The following is a 24,558-nucleotide window of genomic DNA, read 5'->3' on the forward strand; positions in this document are numbered from 1 at the left end:
TTGTATATGCCATGGGTTTCCAAACTGGAGGGAGTGAAGAAATTCCAGGGGGGAAATTCCAGGCCCCCCCCCCCCCCGTCAAGTTTTGCTGTCCTGCTCAGTTCCTTCTCTTTTTTTTTGCTCAACAAGTTTTTTTTTGGGGGGGGGGGGAGCATGAGGGTTTTTCAAAAATGAGAAAGGGGGGGCGTGATGCTGAAAAGTTTGGGAACCACCGGTATATGCAGTGGAATGAGCCTGCCAAAGAGTTGCAGCATCTCAGTCTGCATTTGCAGCGTGCTCAGTGCTGCGAGATGGACGCAGGTGGCAAGAGTGCGGCACGCAGCTAGCACAGTGCCAGGCCCGTGAGCAGCCAGAGAGGACTGCAGATACGGGGTGAAGGGAGCAGGACACGCCAGTCAGGCAGGCCCCAAAGACAAGGGAGAAGTGACACAGATTCCACGGCAAGTTTCAGGTTCAGGTTGGATCTGAAAATGACTCCATGCTGAGGCTGGTTTCTGATCAGCTGTTGGCACCGTCTGCAGTAGAGTGAGGGGGGATTTGAGAGCAGCCTTCAACTTCCTGAAGGAGGATTCCAAAGAGGCTGGAGAGAGGCTGTTCTCAGTGGTGGCAGATGGCAGAACAAGGAGCAATGGGCTCAAGTTGCAGTGGGGGAGGTCTAGGTTGGACATTAGGAAAAACAATTTCCCTAGGAGGGGGGTGAAGCACTGGGATGGGTTCCCTAGGGCGGGGGTGGAATCTCCATCCCTAGAGGTTTTTAAGTCTCAGCTTGACAAAGCCCTGGCTGGGATCATTTAGTCGGGGTGGGTCCTGCTTTGGGCAGGGGGCTGGACTCGGTGGCCTGCTGAGGTTTCTTCCAGCCCTGGGATTCTATGATTCTATGAGTCACAAAGGGCCACATTCAGACCTGCCATAACTCTGCTCTCAGCTGGCAAGAGCGTACTGCGAACTACCAGCACGAGGCATCTAATACCGTTTTTTGGTTCCAATTATTCTTTGAATTTATTCTGTAATGGGGAACCTGGTTACAACATGGCAAACCCCATCTTGGGGAATACATGACTGGATCTTGTAGAGAAGAGATGACCTGTTTCAGTGCCTTGAATACAGCAAGACTGAGGTCCTGTCTTCACTAGACGGAAGATCGATGCCGTCGCAATTGATCTTCCGGAGTTTGATTTAGTGGGTCTAGTCAAGACTTGCTAAATCAAACTGAGAAGGCAGCCCCATCAGCAGCCAGTACTCCTGCTTCTGTGAGGAGCAAGGGAAGCCAACGGAAGCATTTACTCCCATCGGCCTCCCCCTGTGGGGATGGTGGGGAAACTCGAAACAAGGTACATCGACTACAGCTACGTAGTTAACATTGCTGGAGTTGCATATCTTGGTTGGACCGTCCCCTTTAGTGTAGACCTGTCTTCAATTATATTGTGTCGATGACTTGTTACTATCAGGAGCGCTCCAGCATAGCAGTGCTGAATCTTTTCCCCCACCTCTCTCACCTCTGTCTTTGTCTCTCCTTATTTTCCTTTTCCCCATTTCCAGCTCTCTGCCCATTCTCCCTGCCACAGGAGTGCAAATAAGCCAGATGTGACGGCATTTTCTTCCTTAGATAAACCCAGGTCATTCCACAGACAGCCTGGGAGTCAGCGAGGCATTTGATACCAGCTCAGCCACCTGGCTCCTCAAAGTTATTTTAGGAAAAGCAAAACAGTGCCCAGAATTAACCCTGGCTTCCCATTCCTAGGGCAGCACTGGCACTGGCCTTGCAGTATGCCAAAGCCCAATTGCAAGGGTGATAGGGGACACAAGATGGTATCCGTGCAGGGAAACTTAAAACAACAGGGGATGAATGGCCCGGATTCTTTCTTGACATTTTTTCAGATGTGCACCACTATGACTGCAATGATTCCCAGCCAGGGGCGGATATAGGGCAGGGCGAATGGGGCGGCTGCCCCGAGCCCCGTGCTTCAGAAAGCCCCACGCATGCGCCGTGGCGCCGCTGCGCATGCACAGTGGCAAAGGGGGGGCCCTACGGAATTATGCTGCCCGGGGCCCCGCAAAACGGTCATCTGCCCCTGTTCCCAGCAGAGAGTTGGGTTCAATTTCTTTAAGCAAAGAAAACAGTATTTCCAATGAGTGCCATTCCCTGATGTATCTGCATCCCCGCAATAGCGACAGGCACATCTGGAACTCAGGAAACTGGGCTCCATCGGGACATGTTCCCTTTTGCTCTGAGTGGGTGGCGCAGTTGCAAATTGCGTTGCATTCCTACAAATCGTTCATGCGAGCAACCTGATGTCGGCAGGGCTGGACGGAGGCATGGGCGAGCCGGGCAGCTGCCCAGGGCGCCAACCGATGGGTGGCACCTGATGGCAGCTGTGAGGGGTGTGTGGCATCCCTTACAGCTGCCATCAGGCGCCGCGTGCCCAGCTCCCACAGCGCCGGCCCGCCCGCATCCCCGTAGCACCGGCCAGCAACGCCCTTCCCCCCACAGCTGCAGGGCCATACACGGCCCAGCGCACGCGCCAGCAGTGACAGCCAGGCCGCACTTGTGCCATGCACCCTAGGGGTGGGCCCCAGGCTGCGTGCCAGCAGCCGTAGCCAGGCCGCGCATGCGCCATGTGCTCCTGGGGCGTGCCCCGGGATGCGCGCCAGCGGCTTTAGCCGAGCCGTGCATGCGCCGTGCGCCTCGGGGGCAGGCCTGCACATGATAGGGGGGTGGGCCTGCTCCCCACGGGCAAGCCCACACATGCACCATGCGCCCAGGGGCAGCGCCACGCACCCGTGCCCGGGGCGCCAGAATACCTCGGGCCGGCCCTGGATGTCGGCCAAAAGCACCATCGGTAAATCCTTATTAATCACTTAGGTATGTCTACACTGCACACCTATTTCGGAATAAGTTATTTTGGAAAAAATCCTCCGAAATAGCTTATTTCAAAATCGCCTATCTAGACTATAGGGAAGCCTCAAAATTAGTCCAAGGCAGGCTCCCCTAATGGGGATGTGCTACCTCAATTTAGCACAGGGCCTGTCTTGTTAGATCAGGGGTCACCAACCAGTAGATTGGGATCTAGTGGAAGATCCAGGAGCCTCTGATAAGTGATCCTGCCTGGTTTGGCCGGGGGCTTTCATGTGCCGGCACTTCCACAGCCCTGCCCTCCAGTGCTGTGCTGCTACTGCCCTCTGCCTTGGAGCTGCTGCTTGCTGTCCCATGGGGCCCTCATCACGGCTGGGGAACAGGCCAGCTAGTGCTCTCAGCAGGGGCAGTAGCAGAACAAGGGCCCATTGGTTTCCTGGACGGCTGGGAGGTCAAAGCTCCAGGGACTCCAGCCCTGCATGACTCCCAGTCCTTAAATGTTGCTCCTCCAAATAGGGTTACCTGCAGAGTCACTCATGGTGGGCGCTTCCTTCCTTTTCTTAGCGCTGTCTAGACCAGCGGTTCCCAAACTTTTTGGCATCACGCCCCCTTGCAGTCCCTCACGCCCTCCCCAAAATAGCAGCAAAACTTGTTGAGCAATAACAAAAAAAAAAAAAGAAAGGAACTGACCAGGTCAGCAAAATTTGACGGGGTAGGGGCTAGGGGGTTGGGTCACCTTGTGCCCCCTCTGGAATTTCTTCATGCCCCCCAGTTTGCGAACCCATGCTCTAGACTCATCAGAGCCACTGTTCAGCCCCGAGAACTTCCTCCCCCCGTAAGTTTCACCTTGCGGCTAAAGCACCAGCACGAAGGCAATGCTAACATAAGCATGAACCCAGAGAAGACTGGGCCCCGCTTGTCTTGCATTTTCTGCAATCTCCATCCTTGCTATTCCTACAGGGAACTGGTAGGAAAAACGCGACACGTTCACAAAGCGGCGCCAGCTTCCTAGCAGCCTTGGTGACAGAGCCCTGGGATTGACAGGAGGGTGATCGCAATGCAAGACAAGACAGCACGGCCCGTCGAGAGCCGGCGGCTCAGGGCGCTTAGCTGGATATATTTCTTCAGCTGCTGAGACACTCGACGACCATCAAGAGTGCCAGAGCCCCTGGCATGCATTCTGAACAGGATCATAAAGGCTTTGTTTGAAAGAAGCAGCGGGGGGCGGGGAGAATGGATTTAGTCAGCCCGTGAAGAGGATGTGCACAATTTCCCCGTTCTGCCAGACACAGAATGGCAAAGCAGCACAAACTTCTGCTCCGGCTGGGCCTGGATGGATCACTTGATAAACTGTCCTGTCCCAAAGCCTCTGGTGGCCGTCCGTGTCAGAAGACAGGTCTCACGGGGTCGCACTTGCCGCCTGCAGCGCCCCCGGCCGAGCACGCGTGCCTGCACTCTTTCCCTGTTCCTGGCGGCTCTTTGGGGACTCAGCCCTCCTGCCAAGTCTCACGCCGCCTGTGAAAGCAAAGCGAGTCCAATATGGGACTCTCTCAATGCCCTCTACGGCCTTTCAGGTTGTCCCCACTCCAGAATAGAGCCGTGCTCCAGGGCTCCTTCCCTGGAGGCAAAGTCTTCGCCCTCCCAGGGCCTTGCTGGCCACAGCCCTTCAGCTGGGTCACTGTAGTTCAGTCCCCCTCTTTGAGGTGCCTCACAGTCCTTGCCTTGCTCTTCCCCTTCTGTGGCTAATGGGGAGTTTGGCAGGGGGGACCATGGCCCGCCCTTTGCTCCAGGTCCCAGCCCAGGGACCCTATAGAAAGCAGCTGTCTGGAAAATCTCTTTAAATAACTGCACCGCTGCTATGACTCCCCAGGCCACTTCCCCACAGCTCTAGCACATTCTTCACCCTCGCCTCAGGGCCAGTGAAATCCCAGCATCCAGCCTGGAGCCCCATCTGCTCTCCCCCGGCTCCAGCAAGGAAATGCTCTTGCTCGGGCCCTGCAGTTTTTCTTATACTGACCTGCTGACTGCTAATTGGCTGCTGCCCCCACCGCCGCTCTAGGCAGCTCGGAGGACCTCTCTACTGCCCTCTCCTGTGGCAGGGTGTGGCAGGACCACAAGGCCTCCAGCAGGGCACCTCAGGGCCTAGTCCACCCTGTCACAACAGGATACTGGTCTGGATGGAACCATCGGTGGGACCCAGTATGGCTGTTCTTATGGCCATCGGAAAAGTTCGTTTTGTTCACAAGCACTCCGAGCAGTCTGTGGGAAGCCTCTGAGGACAGCAGCCTGCACCTGATTGCAGTTCAACCTGGAGACGTGCAGATCGCTCCCAATAGATTATTTTCCCACCCAAGGACAGGGTGTCCCCTGGCTATCCTGAGTATCTGCCATTCAAGCTATAGAGCAAAATCTTTAAGCTAAATAGGACTCATGTGGGAACCAGTTAACATGGTTCCTTAATCATCCAAAGTCTTGTTTCACTCAAATCTTCACCTCTCCTTCATAATTGGAGAACAATTGCCACAAAAGCTTCCCTACAGTATGTGTGTGTGTAGGGAGGCACCAGCATCTGACCCATGCTCCCACTCCTTCTCTCTGGAGGACCCCCACTACTGCCTCTTCCCCAAGGTCATGTTCCCTCTAATTTTTCCATGTGTGTGGAATAAATTTTGTTACGTGCACTGAGGCATGTGTAGAAGTGCACCACCAGTGGAAACACATGCTGCCAGCTGTGGATACTCTGCTAATCACCTGGGTAGCATTTCACTCTCTCCTGGGTGGCTGCCCAAGTGCTCATCTTACAGGGAACACAGCCTAAGACCCTGCCCTCTTCCCCCACCACCTACCCTTAGGGCTGATAAAAAATGGAAGGATGTAGCCTGCCTGCTTTTAAAAGTAGGGGGCCTTGCTCCCCACATTCCAGTGCTCCTGTTGGAGAAAAATGGTTTAGCAGTGCTCCCTGGCTGCCATGCAAGACAGTCACTGAAACACATTCTTCTATTACATTAATTTAATTCTATTTGACTCGATGCATTTTTAATGGCCCAGCTGAGAGGATAATTTAGTTTCAGGGCTTGGATTAGGGCCTCAGTTATGTAGCAATTCTGAGCATGGCTACTGAGCTGACCCCACAGCAGGTATCCACGTAGTGTCTTATGCAGCACCTTTCCTCTGAAGGTGTTAAACTCCCTAGCACTTCCCTGTTACATAATACTCCCATTTTACAGAAGAAAAAGTTGAGTTATGAGGGAACTTTTATTCATTGAGCCAGGAAAAGAACCCATAAATCCTAACTCTGTCCCCTGCTTTTACCTCCCAAGTCTTGTCTACACAGAGGAAACTAATTGACATAGTAGCTACTCCAGAATAATTATTCCAGTATAGCTCCCCTGTGTGGACACTCTTATTCTGGAATAATCCAGTATGTCTACACTGCAAGATAAAGTTGAATTAAGATATGCAACTTTAGCTACATTAATTGTGTACCTTAATTCGACTTTTGGCGCTGTCCATATTGCAGGAAGTCAAGGGGAGCACACTCTACCTTTGACTTCCTTTACTCCTGGTAGAGTCAAATTAAGGTACTTCGACTTCAGCTACGCAATTAACGTAGCTAAAGTTGCATATCTTTTGTGGGACTTCCTTGGCCAGTGGTCCCCAACCATTTGACATCACCGGGCGCCAAAGGGCGTGGCCGTTCGCCTCAGGGGCCAGATCCAGACAAGCCGGGGGCTGGATCCAGCTCCTGGGCCTTATGTTCCCCACCCCTGTGGGACTACTGTGATTATCTAGTCTGGCTTGCTATATGAACACAAGGCACAGGACTTCCCTTAATTCCTGTTGGAACTTGAATACGTAGTTTAGAAAAACGGTAATCTGGATTTGAAACAATGCCCCCCCCCAAACTCTTGGGAAATTGTTCTGATGGTTAATTGCTCTTACTCTTCAAAATGCGCACCTCGTGGCTTGTTTGCATTTGTCGAGCTTCGACTTCCAGCCATTGAATCTTGTTTACTTTTCTCTGCTAGATTGAAATGCCCTCAGTTATCAAATTTCCTTCCCCGTATAGGAGCTTCGAGACTGATCAAATTACCCCTTTGCCTTCTCTTTAAGCTACCCAGATGGAACCCTTGAATCTACCATAAATCAGGCTTTCCAGTCCTTTAATCATTCTCCTGCCTGTTCTCTGAGCCCTCTCCAATTTACGTCCTAGACTTGTGCACACCTGAACTGGGTCCATTAGCAGTCACACCAACGCCCAGTTCAGAAGTAATATACCTGCTCTGTTCCCCCGACTACACAACTAGAGATTGCGTTAGCCCCTTGAGTCACAGCATTGCAATAGGGGCTTACGTGCCATGGATTATTCGCCATAGCCCCATGTCTTTTTCAGGGTCACTGCTTCCCAGGAGAGAGTCCCATTTATAGCCTGTAATTCTATAGATTACATTCTTTGCTTCTAGGTGTCTGACCTGTATTGAAACACCGCATTGTGCAGCATGTCTCGCCATGAATCAATTGTTGTGCACCAAAAGGCATAAAAGCCTCATTCATCCTAGTTAGGCAGCTATCGTTTGGGACTTATCTAAGTCTCCGGACTTTTGAAACTTCCCTTATCCTCTAATACAGTGGTTTTCAAAGTTACTTGATTGCCCTCCCCCACCTTCTTTGTTCCATAGCAGTTTCTCCTCCCCGGGCTACTCAGCCAGCAGCTGCCACTCTCAGGCTATGTTTACACTGCTGAGTTTTTGTGCAAAAACGGCTGGTTTTGCGCAAAAACTCACAGAGCGTCCACACCTCAAGCACATTTTTGCACAAGAAAATTCACAGGGAATCAACAGAACAGAGGGGGGTTTGCGGTGTCGGTATTCCTCTTTCTACGAGGAATAACTCCTTTTTGCGCAAGAGCTCTTGTGTGGATGGGAAACGGGGGTTTTGCGCAAAAATAGCCTATCAGAAGAAGCGCAGGTGCCCTGGTGGCCATTCCATGAATGGCAGTCAGAGCTTTCATGCGACAGAGCGTCCATGCAGTCTGGACACTCTTTTGCGCAAAAGCGCATCACTTTTCCGATGTGCTTTTGCAGTGTGGACGTGCTCTTGGGCAAGACGTTTTTGTGGAGGATCTCTTCTGCAAAAAGCCTGCAGTGTAGACGTAGCCTCAGTCCCCCGGCCCTGAATATGTTCAGTAATTCCCGCCCCCCAAGTATCTATCACATGCCACTTACCACACACACCCCAGGGGCACATACAGCGACTTGAGAATCTCTGCTCTATGACCTACGCCAGTGCTGACCAATCATTTTCTCAGGAAATCACTTAACGAATTTTAGTACGTGGCCAAGGGGCTGGCTCCACCTCTGGAAGGGCGGTGCCTGGGACAGATGGGGTGGGGCTGGGGACTAGCCTCCCCCGAGAGTTGTCTGGGGCTGGAGGCTTTGAATTAAAAACACAGCAAAGGGCTCACGGCTCCTGGCCCCGCTGCTACCGTGTTGCTTAGAGCCTCCCGGAGTTGCTGAAGCTATTTAAAGGGCTTCTGCCCTTCTAGGGAAGCGCCGCGACTGGGAGCCGTGAGCCATTTACATAGAATCCTGCTGCCGGAGCCACCGCCTGGAAATTTGGTGGCACAGACAGCAGGCTATAAATAAAAGTGGGCAGATGCCGTCCGTGGGCTGGATCAAAGTGTTAGATGCATCTGGCCCCGCCCTGACTTACACCGTGATTTTCAAAAGGGTGTGGAGTGTCGGGCAAGCGATACCCAAGGTTGCTACTTCCTTGCCCCCTTCCGAAGGGCCGTCAACGAACACTCGGCTGCGTAACGGAGCCAGGGTTTGGTCCCCGCTGCAATCCGGGGAAGCCCTTCACTTGATCAAAGGCAAAGATTTCATGGAAAAATGAGGCTGGTCAGCCTCTAGGGTCTCTCTCTCTCTCTGGGCCTTTATTAACGCAAGAAATCATCTGTTCAGTGATGTGGGGATGAAGGCCCCCAAGCTGCTAACAAGTTTTGAGTCCTCACTCTGCCTCCAAGAAGATTTAGGTTAAGGACCTGCCAAATTCCGAAAACCCATTGGCTTAATCAGACTCCAGAGCGTGCTCCTGAGTAAAGCCCCTGCCAGCTATGGGCCACACTGCCAATGAGTCACGGAAGACGTTTGACTGGTGGGGGACGGTTGTGGCACTGTTTCACAGGAAGCTGCTCTTTGCTTTCAGTTTCTTCCTCCCCTCCCGCCATGGTGATCAGACCTCGTGCCCGGACAGAACTGCCTGGACAAGCTTTCCTGGGCCTGCCAATAGTTGAAGAAGGGAGGGAGAGAGAAGGCAGACAGCTTTCAAGCATCAAATCTTGGGGTGAGGGTGCACATGACCCCCTCAGGCCTCCCCATCTGTCACCTCCGCTTCCCTGCGTGACTCCATGCCAGGGACTCTGTATATTAGGCTGGGATTTTGAAAGGGACGAGAGGGATTTGGAAACCTCACTGCCTTCGGCTCCCACGACATATCAATCCTGTGAAGTCTCCCAGTGCTGCACAATTCTAGCAAGTCATCACAGAACTAGCCCCACCCTACCTATTGTTTTTAACATAGGCCATCATTACCGGACAGAGGACTCGGTCCTTTGGACCTATTGTCTGCTGAGATCGAACCCCAGCAGGAGAACTTAAGCCACGCTGAAGATTACGCGGCACTTCCCATCTGTGACGTAGTGGGGGTACCTGGCTGGTTTCTATGCTGCTGGCTCTGGGGTAACCCCCACTGGCTGCCGTGGGTACCACGACCCAGCAAAACAGGATGAGTCACTATGCAAACCAGTATGGCCAGACACCCCTCATGGAGAGGAACAAAGGAAGGTGGAATGCTGCCCTGGCTGGGGGGCAGGGCTGGAAGAGAGTGAGTTGCTTGCTCTCTGGGAGCATGGAGGAGAGCCTAGGGAGAGGGGCTGGAGTTTAGGGGCCCAGTCTCCTCCCCATCTCAAGGGGGCCTGAGGCATCCTAGCCCAGCTCTGTGACCAGATTACATCGGTGCTGTGCTGTATCCTGGAGAGGCAATAAACTTCCTCTATTCCACCGGCTGGTGCAGTCTGTTTGTGCCATTTTGGGGTGCAGGAGACGGGGAACCCCCAACGCGCCGTCACACCATCCCATCCTGCAGGTTATGGATAACTTGCCCGGCATTGCCTGAAATCCCATCATGGTCCATGGACCACACCCAACCCCCTCGTATCCCTGGCAAAGTGTCTGGACGCGATCGACCATTCCAAACGAGCACGTTGTCACTGGCCCAGCAAGACGCAACGTGGCTACTTGATGCACAGGCAGAAGCTAAAGACTCATGTACAACTTGGGTGAGATCATCCAGACCATCAAACCCGGCAGGGCAGTGCCCCAGGCACGGAGCCAAAGGGTGATCTCTCCACTGTCCCAGAGGAAGCCATGACACGGCTTGTGGAATTGCAGGTTGTACCTCCCTGAACCAGGACTCTCTGTCCGGCAGCATCCACGATCAGGCAGGAACTCCAGCCCCAGGGAACCCTGGCCAGGCTGGAAGCAGGGGGGCTGGGGATGGAGACCAACCTTGAGGGCAGCGGGGCCAGGCACAGCTAGAAGCAGTCGGCAGCAGGGAGGGGTGAAGGGCTTGGACCTCCCCTGGTCCAGCAAACCCCCTGCGATGCAACCAGTCAGGTCCCAAGGGTGCCGGACCAGGGAGGTCCAAGCTGAACAATGGTCACTCTAGAATGTTGCTCTGCAGATGCCATGTGCAGACATCTGAGAGGTTGACTCCTGCCTCTCCTCAGCCTCCTCCGTTGCCCCTTCATGCCTTTCCCCGTGCTGCCCCTCCCACATGGGAGGAGCTCCCCATAATCCTCCTTGTTATCCCCCTCCAGCTCCTCCTTACATCTTTTCCTTGCTGTGATACTTACCACAAGCTTGACAAAGGTTAGGAAGCTGGGGTGGTGAGACCACCACTGTCAGGCTGACCAGCGTTGTGTCTTTGGGCTTCCCTGTCTGTCTAGCCTATTGCTGTCTCCTGTTCTCTTTTGTCCTGTATTTAGATCAGAAACTGTACGGGGCAAGGGACGACCCATGTGCTATGTTTGTACGGTGCCTAGCGCAGTGGAATCCTGGCCCATGACTCCAGCCCCTAGGTGTTAATTATAGGAATAATTAATCATAAGATCACATCTCGTTATATGTTATGCCATTGAGATCTGCTGTAGCAGGTAGACCCAACGCTGGTGTAATTGTCAATACCTGTGTCTGGGATTTCAGTGCATTTTCATTTTAGCAGTGGCTTACTTTATCACGAAAGGCTTAATTAACATTCTCCTCCTTAGTAACTTGTTTGCTACTTACCATCCTCGTCAGAATCGCCCTGGGCCTCTTAAGCTGGTGGATTGTCACTGTAACTAACCAAATGCAATTAGGGGATGAAACGCACGGCATGACAGGCTGACAAAAGAACAAATTTCCCAGGGTCTGGCATTCAGACTAGAAATATTGTCTCTCTTTTTAGAACCATGACCAGATAAATGTGCCTATTTGTAGCACTTCTTTGTGGCTTGCAGAGCAGAAGGAATGTAGCTAAGGAAATATTGAGAGCTGTGCTTCATTTATTTTTCTGAATGAATTGTACGCTGAGGCCACATACAATTCCAGCCATCTGAGACAATCCAGCCAGCGGCTTCATGGCTTTCCTCAAACTCCTTACCGTCAGGAATCAGAGATCCTGATGTGTAAGGAGTTGCATGTGTAATGCAATCTATAGATACGTTAGTTCATACAGCGCATCAAGAGATTAACGTGCCTCATGGGGCGCTTCTCAAAGTATTCAGTCAGCAAACTCACGTCACAATATTGTCAGGTGGCTAGGGCACTGGACTTGAGGTCAGGAGATCTGGATCTAGTCCCAGTTCTGCTACAGACCTGTCTGGTGACCTTGGGCAAATCCCTTTGCTTCCTTCCGTTTAGACTACAAGCTTTCTCGGCAGTGACTGTCTCACTGTGTATTTCCACAGTGCCTAGCATAAAGGGCCTAAGTCGGGACCCTAGTACATACTACTAATCTATTATTTATTTCAAAAAGTTTGCCTGTTCATCTGTTTGTTCATGAACTCCTCCTCTAAACAGTAAGGCTATGTCTACACTCGCGACTTCTTGCGCAAGTATGGTAGTTCTTGCGCAAGAATCCTCAGAGCGTCCACCCGGCCTGCCCGCTCTTGCACAAGGAAATTTACAGTACGGCGTGGTAAGAGAGGGCTTCTTGCGCAAGAGCTACGCTCTTTTTTAACAGGTGTAAGCCCTCTTGTGCAAGAGGGCAGTGTGGACGCTCGGCCGGGGTTTCTTGTGCAAGAAAGCCCTATGTCTAAAATGGCCATTAGAGCTTTATTGTGCAAGAGAGTGTCCACACTGCCATGGATGCTCTTGTGCAAAAGCACAGCTGGCACATGGCAGTGTGGACGTGTTCTTGCACAAGACTTCTTGCACAAGAACCCTTGCGCAAGATGTTCTTGCACAAGAAGCCGCTAGTGTAGACATAGCCTAAGAGCTAGGAGCATCAAATTTGGTATACAGCTTCCTCTCATAACGTAAAGTAAGACAAGGGTTTGGTTGTGCCAGAAAAATGGGAGGTGCCTGGAATGGGATTGCTTCTCATAAAACCATACAGAAAAGAGACAGAATAACCAGGCAGGTAAAACTGGTTAGGGGGGAGAGGGGGCTACCTCTACTCCTAGTCTCCCACCCCCAGGGTATGTCTACACTACCCTCCTAGTTCGAACTAGGAGGGTAATGTAAGCATACCGCACTTGCAAATGAAGCCCGGGATTTGAATTTCCCGGGCTTCATTTGCATAAGCGGGGAGCCGCCATTTTTAAATCCCCGCTGCTTCGAACCCCGTGCAGCGCGGCTACACGGGGCTCGAACTAGGTAGTTCGGACTAGGTTCCTATTCCGAACTACCGTTACTCCTCGTGAAATGAGGTGTACCGGTAGTTCGGAATAAGCACCCTAGTCCGAACTACCTAGTTCGAGCCCCGTGTAGCCGCGCTGCACGGGGTTCGAACCAGCGGGGTTTTAAAAATGGCGGCGCCCCGCTTATGCAAATGAAGCCCGGGAAATTCAAATCCCGGGCTTCATTTGCAAGTGCGGTACGCCTACATTACCCCGCTAGTTCGAACTAGCGGGGTAGTGTAGACATACCTCCAGGTACAGTTGCTAGGGGGCTGAACTTCCCCCCTGATTTGTATGGGGACATTGCTGGCTGCTCCCCTTCATCAGGGAGTGAGGGGAAAGTGCACAATTTGCTGCATTCCTCACTCTGGCTGGGGAGAGAAGGGGGCAGAGGAACATGGACCTAGCTAGCCGAGAGACATGCACCTCTCCCCGGGCTGTGCCTGCTGGTGCTGCAAAGGGCATGGAGAGGCGCTTCTCACCTGGCCCCAAGGTGCTGTGGTGAGAGAGGGCTGGGGCTGTCCTCTCTCCCCAGGGCAGCCTGCACCCTGAACCCCTCATCTCCAGCCCCACCCCAGAGCAATGATTGAAATGAAGTCTGGACATTTTCATTTTATTTTCCCCAAACCAACCATGAATTGAGTTAAGACCCAGAGCAACGGCAGGTATATCTGCTAGTAATAAATAATACTCAGTACTGTAATGAGCCACCCAACGTTTTGACATTTCCCAGTCACCGTAATGAACTAGATCATCTCTACTATGCATTCTGGGCTGTTCCCTGTCTCTGATTTGGAGTCTTGCGCTGGGTTTTGATACTCTTTAAATGGCTCATAGAGAAATATTTGCTTTGGCCTCAGCCCATCAAGCAGTATGATAATGAGATTTGCAACCTGCACCCGAACGGATCATTCAACAGGGTTTTAGATCGCTAATGGCTTTTTGAACTCACAACATTTTACTCACACCATGCGTAAGCTTCTACCAAAGGGAAGTGAAACAGCCAGCCTCCCTGACATCAAAAGGCAAAGCAAAGAAGGCTATAGCACTGTCAAACTGGTAGGGTCAACCGGAACCTTTTGAAATGCTAGAAATAATGAGAAGGAACCTCAGTGAGAGGAAAATAAATTAATGCTAGAAAATCTCCTGCTAGATCATTCATCCACCAGCCTAGCTCAGTTTTTCTCTCTCACACACACACCCTGGGTAAGTTGATGTTAAAGGTTTCACAGGCATGAGTCTGGGATGGTTACATTTACTCATTCACACGTGGCTTTGGTGAAAGTTAAAGGAGTTAAAGTTAAAGTATTCTAGAGCTCACAGCGTTATACAGGCGCCATGAACCCGAGAATCCCCTGTAGAAACAAAATAGTTATTTTACCTCCTTATTTGGCACTGGTGCGGCAGCTGCTAGAATACTGTGTCCAGTTCTGGAGTCTACAATTCACGGAAGTTGATAAATTGGAAAGGATCGAGGAGAATGTTTAAACAAAACACAGAAAACTTCCCTTATAGTGATAGACTCAAACAGCTCAATCTATTTGGCTCAACAAAAAGAAGGTAAAGGGGTGACCTGATTAGTCTAGTAGGCCTGGTCTATATGGGTATGTCTACACTAGCCCCCTAGTTCGAACTAGGGAGGCTAATGTAGGCATTCGAAGTTGCAAATGAAGCCCGGGATTTAAATATCTTGGGCTTCATTTGCATCTTCCCGGGCGCCGCCATTTTTAAATGTCCCTTAGTCCGAACTCCGTGCCCGCGGCTACACGTGGCACGGAGTAGGTAGCTCAAATTCGGATCTCTAATTCAAACTACCGTACACCTCGTTCCACGAGGAGTAATGGTAGTGCGAATTAGAGATCCGAATTTGAACTACCTACTCCGTGCCACGTGTAGCCGCGGGCGCGGAGTTCGGACTAAGGGACATTTAAAAATGGCGGCGCCCGGGAAGATGCAAATGAAGCCCAAGATATTTAAATCCCGGGCTTCATTTGCAACTTCGAATGCCTACATTAGCCTCCCTAGTTCGAACTAGGGGGCTAGTGTAGACATACCCTACTAGACTAGGCAGGTTGGCTAAAGTACACAATCCAGCTAGGCAAAATGTGTTGCTGAAGTCGGCTTACCTTAAGCTGAGCTGCTGCGGCGTCTACACTGCGGGAGGCCAATGGGAGCACACACTCCCACTGGCTTCCCTTACTCCTTGCAGAATGACGCTGGCAGGGGTTGTCCTCAGCATTTGATTTAAGGGTCTACATTAGACCTGCTAAATCAAACGCTAGATTGACCTACGGAGGGTCAACCTTCTCCGTAGTGTAGACATGCCCTAATTAGGGTCTACACAGCAGGGCTAAAGTCGAAGTAAGCTACGCAACTTCAGCTATGTCAATTGTGTAGCTGAATTAGAAATAGCTTAATTCGGCTTTTGGCGCTGTTCTACACAGTAGGAAGTCAAAGGAAGAACACTCTTAGAATCTAGGGTTGCCAGAGGGTTTAACAAAAAGTACTGAACAATCTCCCCCCCCTGCACCCTCCCCCCCAAAAAAGCACCGGGGAAAAATTCTGTTTGAAGAAAAGAAAGGGGGGAGAGCAAAGTTGTTAAGCAAAAGTTGCCCCACTCCCTCCAGTTTGGGACCACACACTAACCACCAATGCCCCTGAGCCAGGCCCCCCAGTCTCCCCATCCCAATGCATTCACCCTGCCTCAGACCCAGGCTCCCTACTGCCCCCCCATCCCAATGCACTTCCCCCTCCCCCTGAGGCAGGCATCCCTAGCGTCAGGAGCCCCCGCTCCAATCTGACTTTTAAAGTGGCTGCTCCTGCCGCCCAGCCTGGCTGCCTCAGCTCGCACTGTAGAGAGAGGGAGGCATCACATGCCCAGATCCTGGTCTTTGCTGGTCACGTGGGCCAAAGCAGCGTGTGCTCCATTCCCACCCCAGCCCGGCACCCCCCTAGCGTGGCACCCGCAACTGCCCGGTCCTACCCCCCCTTTGCTAGACTCTGCTGCGCTCCTCATTCACTGCCCCCGCCAGATGCGGCAGGGGAAAATTGTCCCCACCAGGCTTCTGTCATAAGGAAACAGGAAATACGGGACATTGCACATGTCCGGAATTTCCTGGGTTTTTTTGCTGAATGGAGCCCGCAAATACTGGACTGTCCGGGTGAAAACTGGACATCTGGCAACCCTCTTAGAATTATAGAATCATAGAGTTGGAAGAGACCTCAGGAGGCCATGAAGTCCAGCCCCTTGCCCAAGGCAGGACCAATCCCAACTAAATCAACCCAGCCAGGGCCCTGTCAAGCCGAGACCTAAAAGCCTCCAGGGACGGAGATTCCACCACATCCCTAGGTAACCCAGTCTTCCTTCAACTTCCGTTATTCCTCATGAAATGAGGGTTACAGGAGTTGGAGTAAGAAGTCCTCCAGCTCGACATTATTTCTAAATAAAGGCTTGTAGTGCAGACACACACTATGTTATTTCAGAATCACATTATTCCGAAATAACACTGCTGTGTAGACATAGCCTTAGTGTCCATGTGTGGAATAAGTATTTAATAATGGGTTCTTCAATCTACCAGAGAAAGAACTAACACAATCCAATGGTTAGAGGTTGAAGCTAGACAAATTCATACTGGAAATAAGGTGTAAATTGTTAACAGCTAGAGTAATTAACCATTGGAACAATTTACCAAGGGCCATCTACCACTGGCAAATTTTAAATTAAAATTGGATGTTTCCCTACAAGCTCTGCTTTAGGAATTAGTTTGAGGAAGTTCTCTGGCCCGTATGACTAGATGACCTTAAAGGTCCTTTCTGGCCTTCTGCAAGACTGGCCCCACGGATGGGGCCATGGAAGTTTAAAGGGCTGATTTCTACTGCTTAGGGCTGGGTTGATGGTTTAGAAATAGATTGTTCATGCCTTGTGGAAAATTCCTACAGAAGTTTACATAGGGAGCCAACTCCTTTCTCTTATCCGTGCTGAAGAATTTAAAAGAGAACCCTATCCTGCTGTAACATTTTACAAGATGGTTAAAATACCCTTTGGAGGGAGCTCATTTGTTATTGAAAAGGTTTTTCAGTGTTTCTAATATAAATCTATTGGCTTTCCCCACCAACTTTAGTTTGATAAGCAAAGCATGCCTGTCCCAGAGCCTTCTGTGAGCTTCAGTTCAGCAGGTCCCTGAACCCCGCATGGCAATGTCATAATGCTGTCATAGCACTCTTGAGGAGCCCATACAAGCCAAGGGAGCATAACTGAGGGTATGTCTACACTACAAAGTTAGTTCGAACTAACGGACGTTAGTTCGAACTAACTTTCATAGGCGCTACACTACCGCTCCGTTAGTTCGAATTTAATTTGAACTAACGGAGCGCTTATATACAAATGCGAGAAGTATGGGTAATAAGCAGGAAGAACTGGAATTGCTAACCAATAAATACAACTATGATATCATTGGTATTACAGAAACCTGGTGGGATGGGACGCATGATTGGAATATTGGTATGGAAGGGTACGGCTTGCTCAGGAAGGACAGACAGGGAAAAAAGGGAGGAGGGGTTGCCTTGTATATTAAAAATGTACACACTTGGACTGAAGTGGAGATGAACGTAGGAGATAGCTGTGTAGAGAGTATCTGGGTTAAGCGAAAAGGGGTAAAAAACGAGGGTGATATCATGCTAGGAGTCTACTACAGGCCACCTAGCCAGGTGGAAGAGGTGGATGAGGCCTTTTTTAAACAATTAACAAAACTATCCAAAGCCCAAGATTTGGTGGTGATGGGGGACTTCAACTATCCAGACATATGTTGGGAAACTAACACAGCGAGGCACAGGCTATCCAATAAGTTTCTGGACTGCATTGGAGACAACTTTCTGTTTCAGAAGGTTGAAAAAGCTACCAGAGGAGAAGCTGTTCTGGATTTGGTTTTAACAAATAGGGAGGAACTAGTTGAGAACTTGAAAGTGGAAGACAGTATAGGGGACAGTGATCACGAAATAATAGAGTTCATGATCTTAAGGAAAGGTAGAAGGGAGACCAGCACAATTGAGGTTATGGATTTCAGGAAGGCAGATTTTGATAAGCTCAGAGAACTTGTAGGTAAGGTCCCATGGGAAGCAAGACTGAAGGGAAAAACAACTGAGGAGAGTTGGAAGTATTTCAAAGGGACGTTGTTAAGGGCCCAAAAGCAAACAATTCCGCTGTGTAGGAAAGATAGAAAATATGGCAAAAGACCAGCTTGGCTTAACAAGGAGATCTTGCACGATCTCAAAATAAAAAAGGAGTCATATAAAAAATGGAAACTAGGACAACTAACAAAGGATGAATATAGGCAAGCAATACGGGAATGCAGGGGCAAGATTAGAAAGGCAAAGGCACAAAATGAGATCAAACTAGCTACAGGCATAAAGGGAAACAAGAAGACCTTTTATAAATACATTAAAAGCAAGAGGAAGACCAAGGACAGGGTAGGCCCACTGCTTAGTGAGGAGGGAGAAGCAGTAACAGGAAACCTGGAAATGGCGGAGATGCTCAATGACTTCTTTGTTTCGGTCTTCACCGAGAAGTCTGGAGGTGTGCCTAACGTAGTGAATACAAGCAGGGAGAGGGTAAGTTTAGAAGATAGGATACACAAAGAACAAGTTAAAAATCACTTAGGAAAGTTAGATGTCAGCAAGTCACCAGGTCCTGATGAAATGCATCCCAGGATACTCAAGGAGCTGATAGAGGAGGTATCTGAGCCTTTAGCTATGATCTTTGAAAAATCATGGCAGACAGGGGAGATTCCAGAAGACTGGAAAAGGGCAAATATTGTGCCCATCTATAAAAAGGGGAATAAGAACAACCCAGGAAACTACAGACCGGTCAGTTTAACGTCTGTCCCAGGGAAGATAATGGAGCAGGTAATTAAGGAAATCATATGCAAACACTTGGAAGGTAATAAAGTGATAGGGAATAGCCAGCATGGGTTTGTGAAGAACAAGTCATGCCAAACTAATCTGATAGCTTTCTTTGATAAGATAACGAGCCTTGTGGATAAGGGAGAAGCGGTGGATGTCATATACCTAGACTTTAGTAAGGCATTTGATACGGTCTCGCATGATATTCTTATTGATAAACTAGGCAAATATAACTTCGATAGGGCCACGATAGGGTGGGTGCATAATTGGCTGGATAACCGTAGTCAGAGAGTTGTAGTTAATGGTTCTAAATCCTGCTGGAAAGGGATAACAAGTGGAGTTCCTCAAGGGTCTGTTTTGGGACCCGTACTGTTCAATATCTTCATCAATGATGTAGATATTGGGATAGAGAGTACGCTTATTAAGTTTGCAGATGATACCAAACTGGGTGGGGTTGCAACTTCTTTGGAGGATAGGGACTTATTTCAAAATGACCTTAGCAAGTTAGAGAAATGGTCAGAGGTAAACAGGATGAAGTTTAATAAAGAGAAATGCAAAGCGCTCCACTTAGGAAGGAACAATCAGTTCCATACATACAAGATGGGAAGCGACTGTCTAGGAAGGAGCATGGCGGAAAGGGATCTAGGGGTCATAGTGGACCACAAGTTGAATATGAGTCAACAGTGTGATGCTGTTGCAAAAAAAGCAAATATGATTCTAGGTTGTATCAACAGGTGTGTTGTAAGCAAAACTCGTGAAGTCATTCTGCCGCTCTACTCTGCACTAGTTAGGCCTCAGCTGGAGTACTGTGTCCAGTTCTGGGCGCCACATTTCAAGAAAGATGTGGAGAAATTGGAAAGGGTACAGAGAAGAGCGACAAGAATGATTAAAGGTTTAGAGAACATGACCTATGAAGCCAGGCTTCATGAACTGGGCTTGTTTAGTTTGGAAAAAAGAAAATTAAGGGGGGACATGATAGCGGTTTTCAAATATCTAAAAGGGTGTCACAAGGAGGAAGGCGAAAATTTGTTCCTCTTGGTTTCTGAGGACAGGACAAGGAGTAATGGGCTTAAAGTGCAGCAGGGGAGGTTTAGATTGGACATTAGGAAAAAATTCCTAACTGTCAGGGTGGTCAAATATTGGAATAAATTGCCAAGGGAGGTGGTGGAATCTCCCTCTCTGGAGATATTTAAGAACAGGTTAGATAGACATCTGTCAGGGATGGTGTAGACGGAGCTTGATCCTGCCTTGAGGGCGGGGGGCTGGACTCGATGACCTCTCGAGGTCCCTTCCAGTCCTATTATTCTATGATTCTATGAAACTAGGTAATCCTCATTCCACGAGGATTAAGCCTAGTTCGAACTAGCTAGTTCGAATTAAGGGGTGTGTAGCCCCTTAATTCGAACTAGTGGGAGGCTAGCCCTCCCCAGGTTTCCCTGGTGGCCACTCTGGCCAACACCAGGGAAACTCGTCTGCCCCCCTCCCGGCCCCGGACCCCTTAAAGGGGCACGGGCTGGCTACGGTGCCCATGCCAGGTGCAAGCCTGCCAGCACCCAGCCAGCAGACCCTGCACCTAGCACGGATCGAGCCACCCACCCGATGCCCCCCAGCCCTCTCCCCCTTCCCGGGACCAGGCTGGCGGCTCCCGGGAGCTTGCCCAGGACCGCAAGAGGCGGGCACCCGCCTGGGCTAGTGCGGACATCGTGGACCTCGTCCACGATCTCCGCACTAGGCACAGGAAAGTGGCCGGCTTGGGCAGGAGAGCTGCCAGCCTGGCCACCCAGGAGCAGGTGTGCAAGAGAATCAAGGTGGTCCACTGAGACCCCCGACCCTGAGCCCTGAGCTTACAATGGCCGTCCTGGGTCAGACCAAAGGTCCATGTAGTCCAGTAGCCTGTCTGCTGACAGCGCCCAACCCTAGGGACCCTGGAGGGGATGGACCGAAGACAGTGACAAGCCATTTGTCTCGTGCCATCCCTCTCCAGCCTTCCACAAACCTTGGGCAAGGACACCACTCCTACCCCCTGGCTAATACCACTCCATGGACCCAACCTCCATGACTTGATCTCACTTCCCTTTAAACTCTGTTCCAGTTCTAGCCTTCACAGCCTCCTGCAGCAAGGAGTTCCACAGGTTGACTCTTTGCTTTGTGAAGAACAACTTTCTGTTACTAGTTTGAAGCCTGCTACCCATTCCTTTCCTTTGGTGTCCTTTAGTCCTTCTTTATGGGAACTAATGAAGAACTTTTCTGTATGCACCGTCTCCACCCAACTCCTGCTTTTAGAGACCTCTATCCTGTCCCCCCTCCGTCTCCTCTTTTCTAAGCTGAAAAGTCCCAGTCTCTTTAGCCTCTCTTCATATGGGACCTGTTCCCAACCCCTGATCATTTTAGTTGCCCTCCCCTCTCGCAGCCTCTCTCTTCCCCTCTCCCACCTCCTTTTCCCAGTCTCCCCCAGTTTTGTTCAATAAAGACAGCTTCCATTTTGGAAGACACGTTATCTTTATTTTGTACATCAAGAAGAGGGGCGAGGGAAGGGTAAGTGGAAGGAGGTGAGGGAGGAATGGGGCATGAGCTCCCGATGGGGAGGACTGGGCTGGCTCTGTGGGCTTCTGGGGGTGGAAGCTCTCCTGCAGCCCCCCAATTGCCCGCTCTCCCCAGATGGAAGCCTGCGGCAAGTGCAGCCGGGCTGATGGACGAGAGCTGTGATGTGCCCAGTGTGGGCACTCCAAGCCAGGACTGCTTTGCAAGAGGGGCACCCCTGAGAACTGTCTGTCCGGGGTGGGGGTCGGGACCCTTTAAGCACAGTCCTCGGCTAGCCTGAGACAGCATCTCCACGCTGTAAGTCCTCCTCTGATGCCCTGCCGGCACTGCTTCCGGCCATCCTTAAGCCCGGTTCAGGGTCCACTTAATGTGGACATGCTAGTTCGAATTAGCAAAACGTTAATTCGAACTAGTTTTTTAGTCTGGATCCGTTAGTTCGAATTAGCTTAGTTCGAATTAACTAATTCGAACTAAGTTAGTTCGAATTAACGTTGTAGTGTAGACATACCCTTATAGAGTAAGAGAGGGTCAAGTATATTGAGAAAATGGCAGGTGTTATCGCATAATCTTGGTCATAAGAGCTGGAAAGGACCTTTTCAATCAGCCATTCTCTCTCTCCCAGACAAGGCAGAGCTGTTCTGTACAGCACTGTGTGGTTGCTAAAACTTGCCTGGCCTTCTTTCTGGGGCTTTTCCACAGTCCCATATTCCTCATGACAACAAAATATTTCCTTTTCCTAACTTTGAGCTATTGCTCCTAGCTTTCTTCCCGGAGCTCACCCTAGCCAATTCTTCTACCTCCTCAATATTTACTTGCAGACGGTTCTCACTCACCTTTCAGTCATTGCTTAGCCAAGCCAGTCAACCTGTGGAACTCCTTGCCAGAGGATGTTGTGAAGACCAGAACTTTAAGAGTGTTCAAAAAAGAGCTAAATAAATTCATCAAAACTTATTAGTCAGGATGACTAGGAATGGTATCCCTTGCCTCTGTTTGTCAGAGGATGGAAATGGGTGACAGGGGAGGGATCACTAGATGGTTCCCTGTTCTGTTCACTCCCTCTGAGGTATCTTGCATTGGACACTGTCAGAAGACAGGATGCTGGGCTAGATGCACCTTTGGTCTGACCCAGTACATCCGTCCTTAGGTTCTTCTATTCTTACGATATCCATACCAAACTCGTTGCTTAGCCAAGATAGCCATACCAACATCTTTTCATCTCTCTTTCTTAAATCCAGACCCTTAATTATTGAGTTACTTGCCCCTGAATTTCCCCTATTTTGTCAGCGTCTTTCTCATAGAGTGCATCCTGGAATTGCACTCGCTCTATAAAGCATTTTAAGACACAGCTCATATGAAAGGTTCCATACAAAACGAAAATGTATTAAACTGCAAGCATAAATAAGAGCAATGAGGAATTCATCGGCAGAGACAGAATATCATGTCCTATCATCCCTTCAATGAAATTTCCATCATGGACTAGCGTTAGAAAAGATAAAGCTGCCGGGCGCAGCAGCAGCTCGGTGTAGCATTTTGATTGACAGTATCATATCCAATTTAATGTATACATCCATAAATTCTGAGATGACACGCAATAAGATTTAGTTACCTAGGGCCCTTATGCCAAATAGTTCTTTAATTCACAAATGCAACCAATGAGAACCTTAGTTGTGCTGAATAGCATAATCCTGGACATCAATAATCTGTGCTGGTTTTGTTCATTTTAGTTTTTATCACCAATTAGTTGTTTGTTCCCCCCAAGCTGATCACAGAATTTAAACTGTTGAAAATGCATCAAAAATTTTCCAACAGAATTTTTCCACTGGAAAATGTTGCTTTGTCTAAATATTCTGCCTAAGTATTCTATTCCTAAGAAAAATTTATATAGAGAAAAATATAAATGCAGTGTATAGACTATTTTTATCTCAGCTGAATGGAACGTTTTGATTTCTCATTTTGAAACAACTATTTTGTACCCCTAAGATTGGTGCAGCGAGTCAAATTTTTTCTTGGTGTCGCTCTGCTAGAAATAGAATATGGATAAATGAGACCCAATTAGTTCAGCAGGGATAAAAAACATTACCAGCAAGCACATCTTCGTCTTGATCAGCCAATATGACTTTCTTGGAGGTCAAGCTTGGTCAATACTTGTATGGGAGGCTTCAGAGAAAACAACCTATTGTTCCATATTGATATCATTTCCCTCTGTCCTATTCCGCTGAGAGAGAATATTTAACATTTCTTGACCTTAAGCGTATGTACCTGGTCTGAAAGAGACAATAAATCTAGTGTTGTGTAAACTAAACATACAATGGATGTGGTACCATGGGATTTCTTAGGGTTTAGCTACATCCTTTCTAGAACTAAAAAAGAAAAATGAATAATTACTTTGACAGACCCAGGGCAGCCGACTACAATTGTTTGGTGGAGGGTAGACATGCTGGGAAGTGGGGGGACGCTTTTCTGTTCCCAAAATAAACTGCCAGAGACTGCTGCCACGTAATCAAGGCAGGTAAGCGCCCGAGGCTAATTAAGAGCTTTCCAGAAGCAGCAGGCTAATCAGGCACCTGCAGCCAATTTCAGGCCTGCTGGTGCTACTTTAAAAGGTTGCCCCTCAGGTAAGGGAGGGGGAAGGAGAAGAGTGAAGGACTGAGAGGAGGAAGTGTGCTGATGAGACCAGAAACAGTGAGCTGAAGCAGGAAAGATTCATTCAGTCGGAGGGAGTACTAGGAGAGTGTTTGGGGAAGTGGCCCAGGGAAAAGGCTGCTATATTGGGGATAGAGGGAAAAACATCATCATTTGTCACTACCTAGGCTCCCTGGACTGGAACCTGGAGTAGTGGGTGGGCCTGGGTTCCCCCCAACCCTCCCCACACCACTAAAGAGTCTGTTCCTGGAAAGGGAGGCCGGGATTACAGAAGGGTTTCCCCTGCTCCTTTCACTTTGCCAGTGATGGGAATGGCTCAGTGAGTTGGGACTCTGGCCTCCAGAAGCGATAAGAGGGAGGGGTCACAGCGAGCCTCTGAGGCATATCATAGCTGCCTACAAGAGCAGGGCCCACAGGGCATGGCCGGAGCTTTGCCAGGCTACTTGTACACTTCCATGCTGGGTTGTACATGGAATTGGAGGCTTTTGTTAGCCCAGAGGCTGGATGCTGCAGCGGCAAAGGCACTAGACACAGAGTTAAGAGCCCTGAATTTTGTTCAAGGCTCCACTGTTCTGTTGCCAGGGCAAGTCCCTTCCATCCTCAGTGGATGACGATAACCTCCTTTAAGCACTCTGGGAGTCTCACGTGAAGGAAGAGCGACAGTGTATGAGGGTTAAAA

The 24,558-nt window shown here is 49.8% G+C and overlaps 1 protein-coding gene across 1 annotated transcript in view; it reads right to left on the reverse strand.

The window, feature by feature from the left end:
- Window positions 1-24,558, reverse strand: part of LOC102447598 (substance-P receptor) — a 114,584-nt gene that overhangs the window by 38,913 nt on the left and 51,113 nt on the right. The window lies entirely within an intron of this gene.

This window comes from Pelodiscus sinensis, chromosome 28 (genome assembly GCF_049634645.1).
Source record: "Pelodiscus sinensis isolate JC-2024 chromosome 28, ASM4963464v1, whole genome shotgun sequence".
Lineage (NCBI taxonomy): Eukaryota > Metazoa > Chordata > Testudines > Trionychidae > Pelodiscus > Pelodiscus sinensis.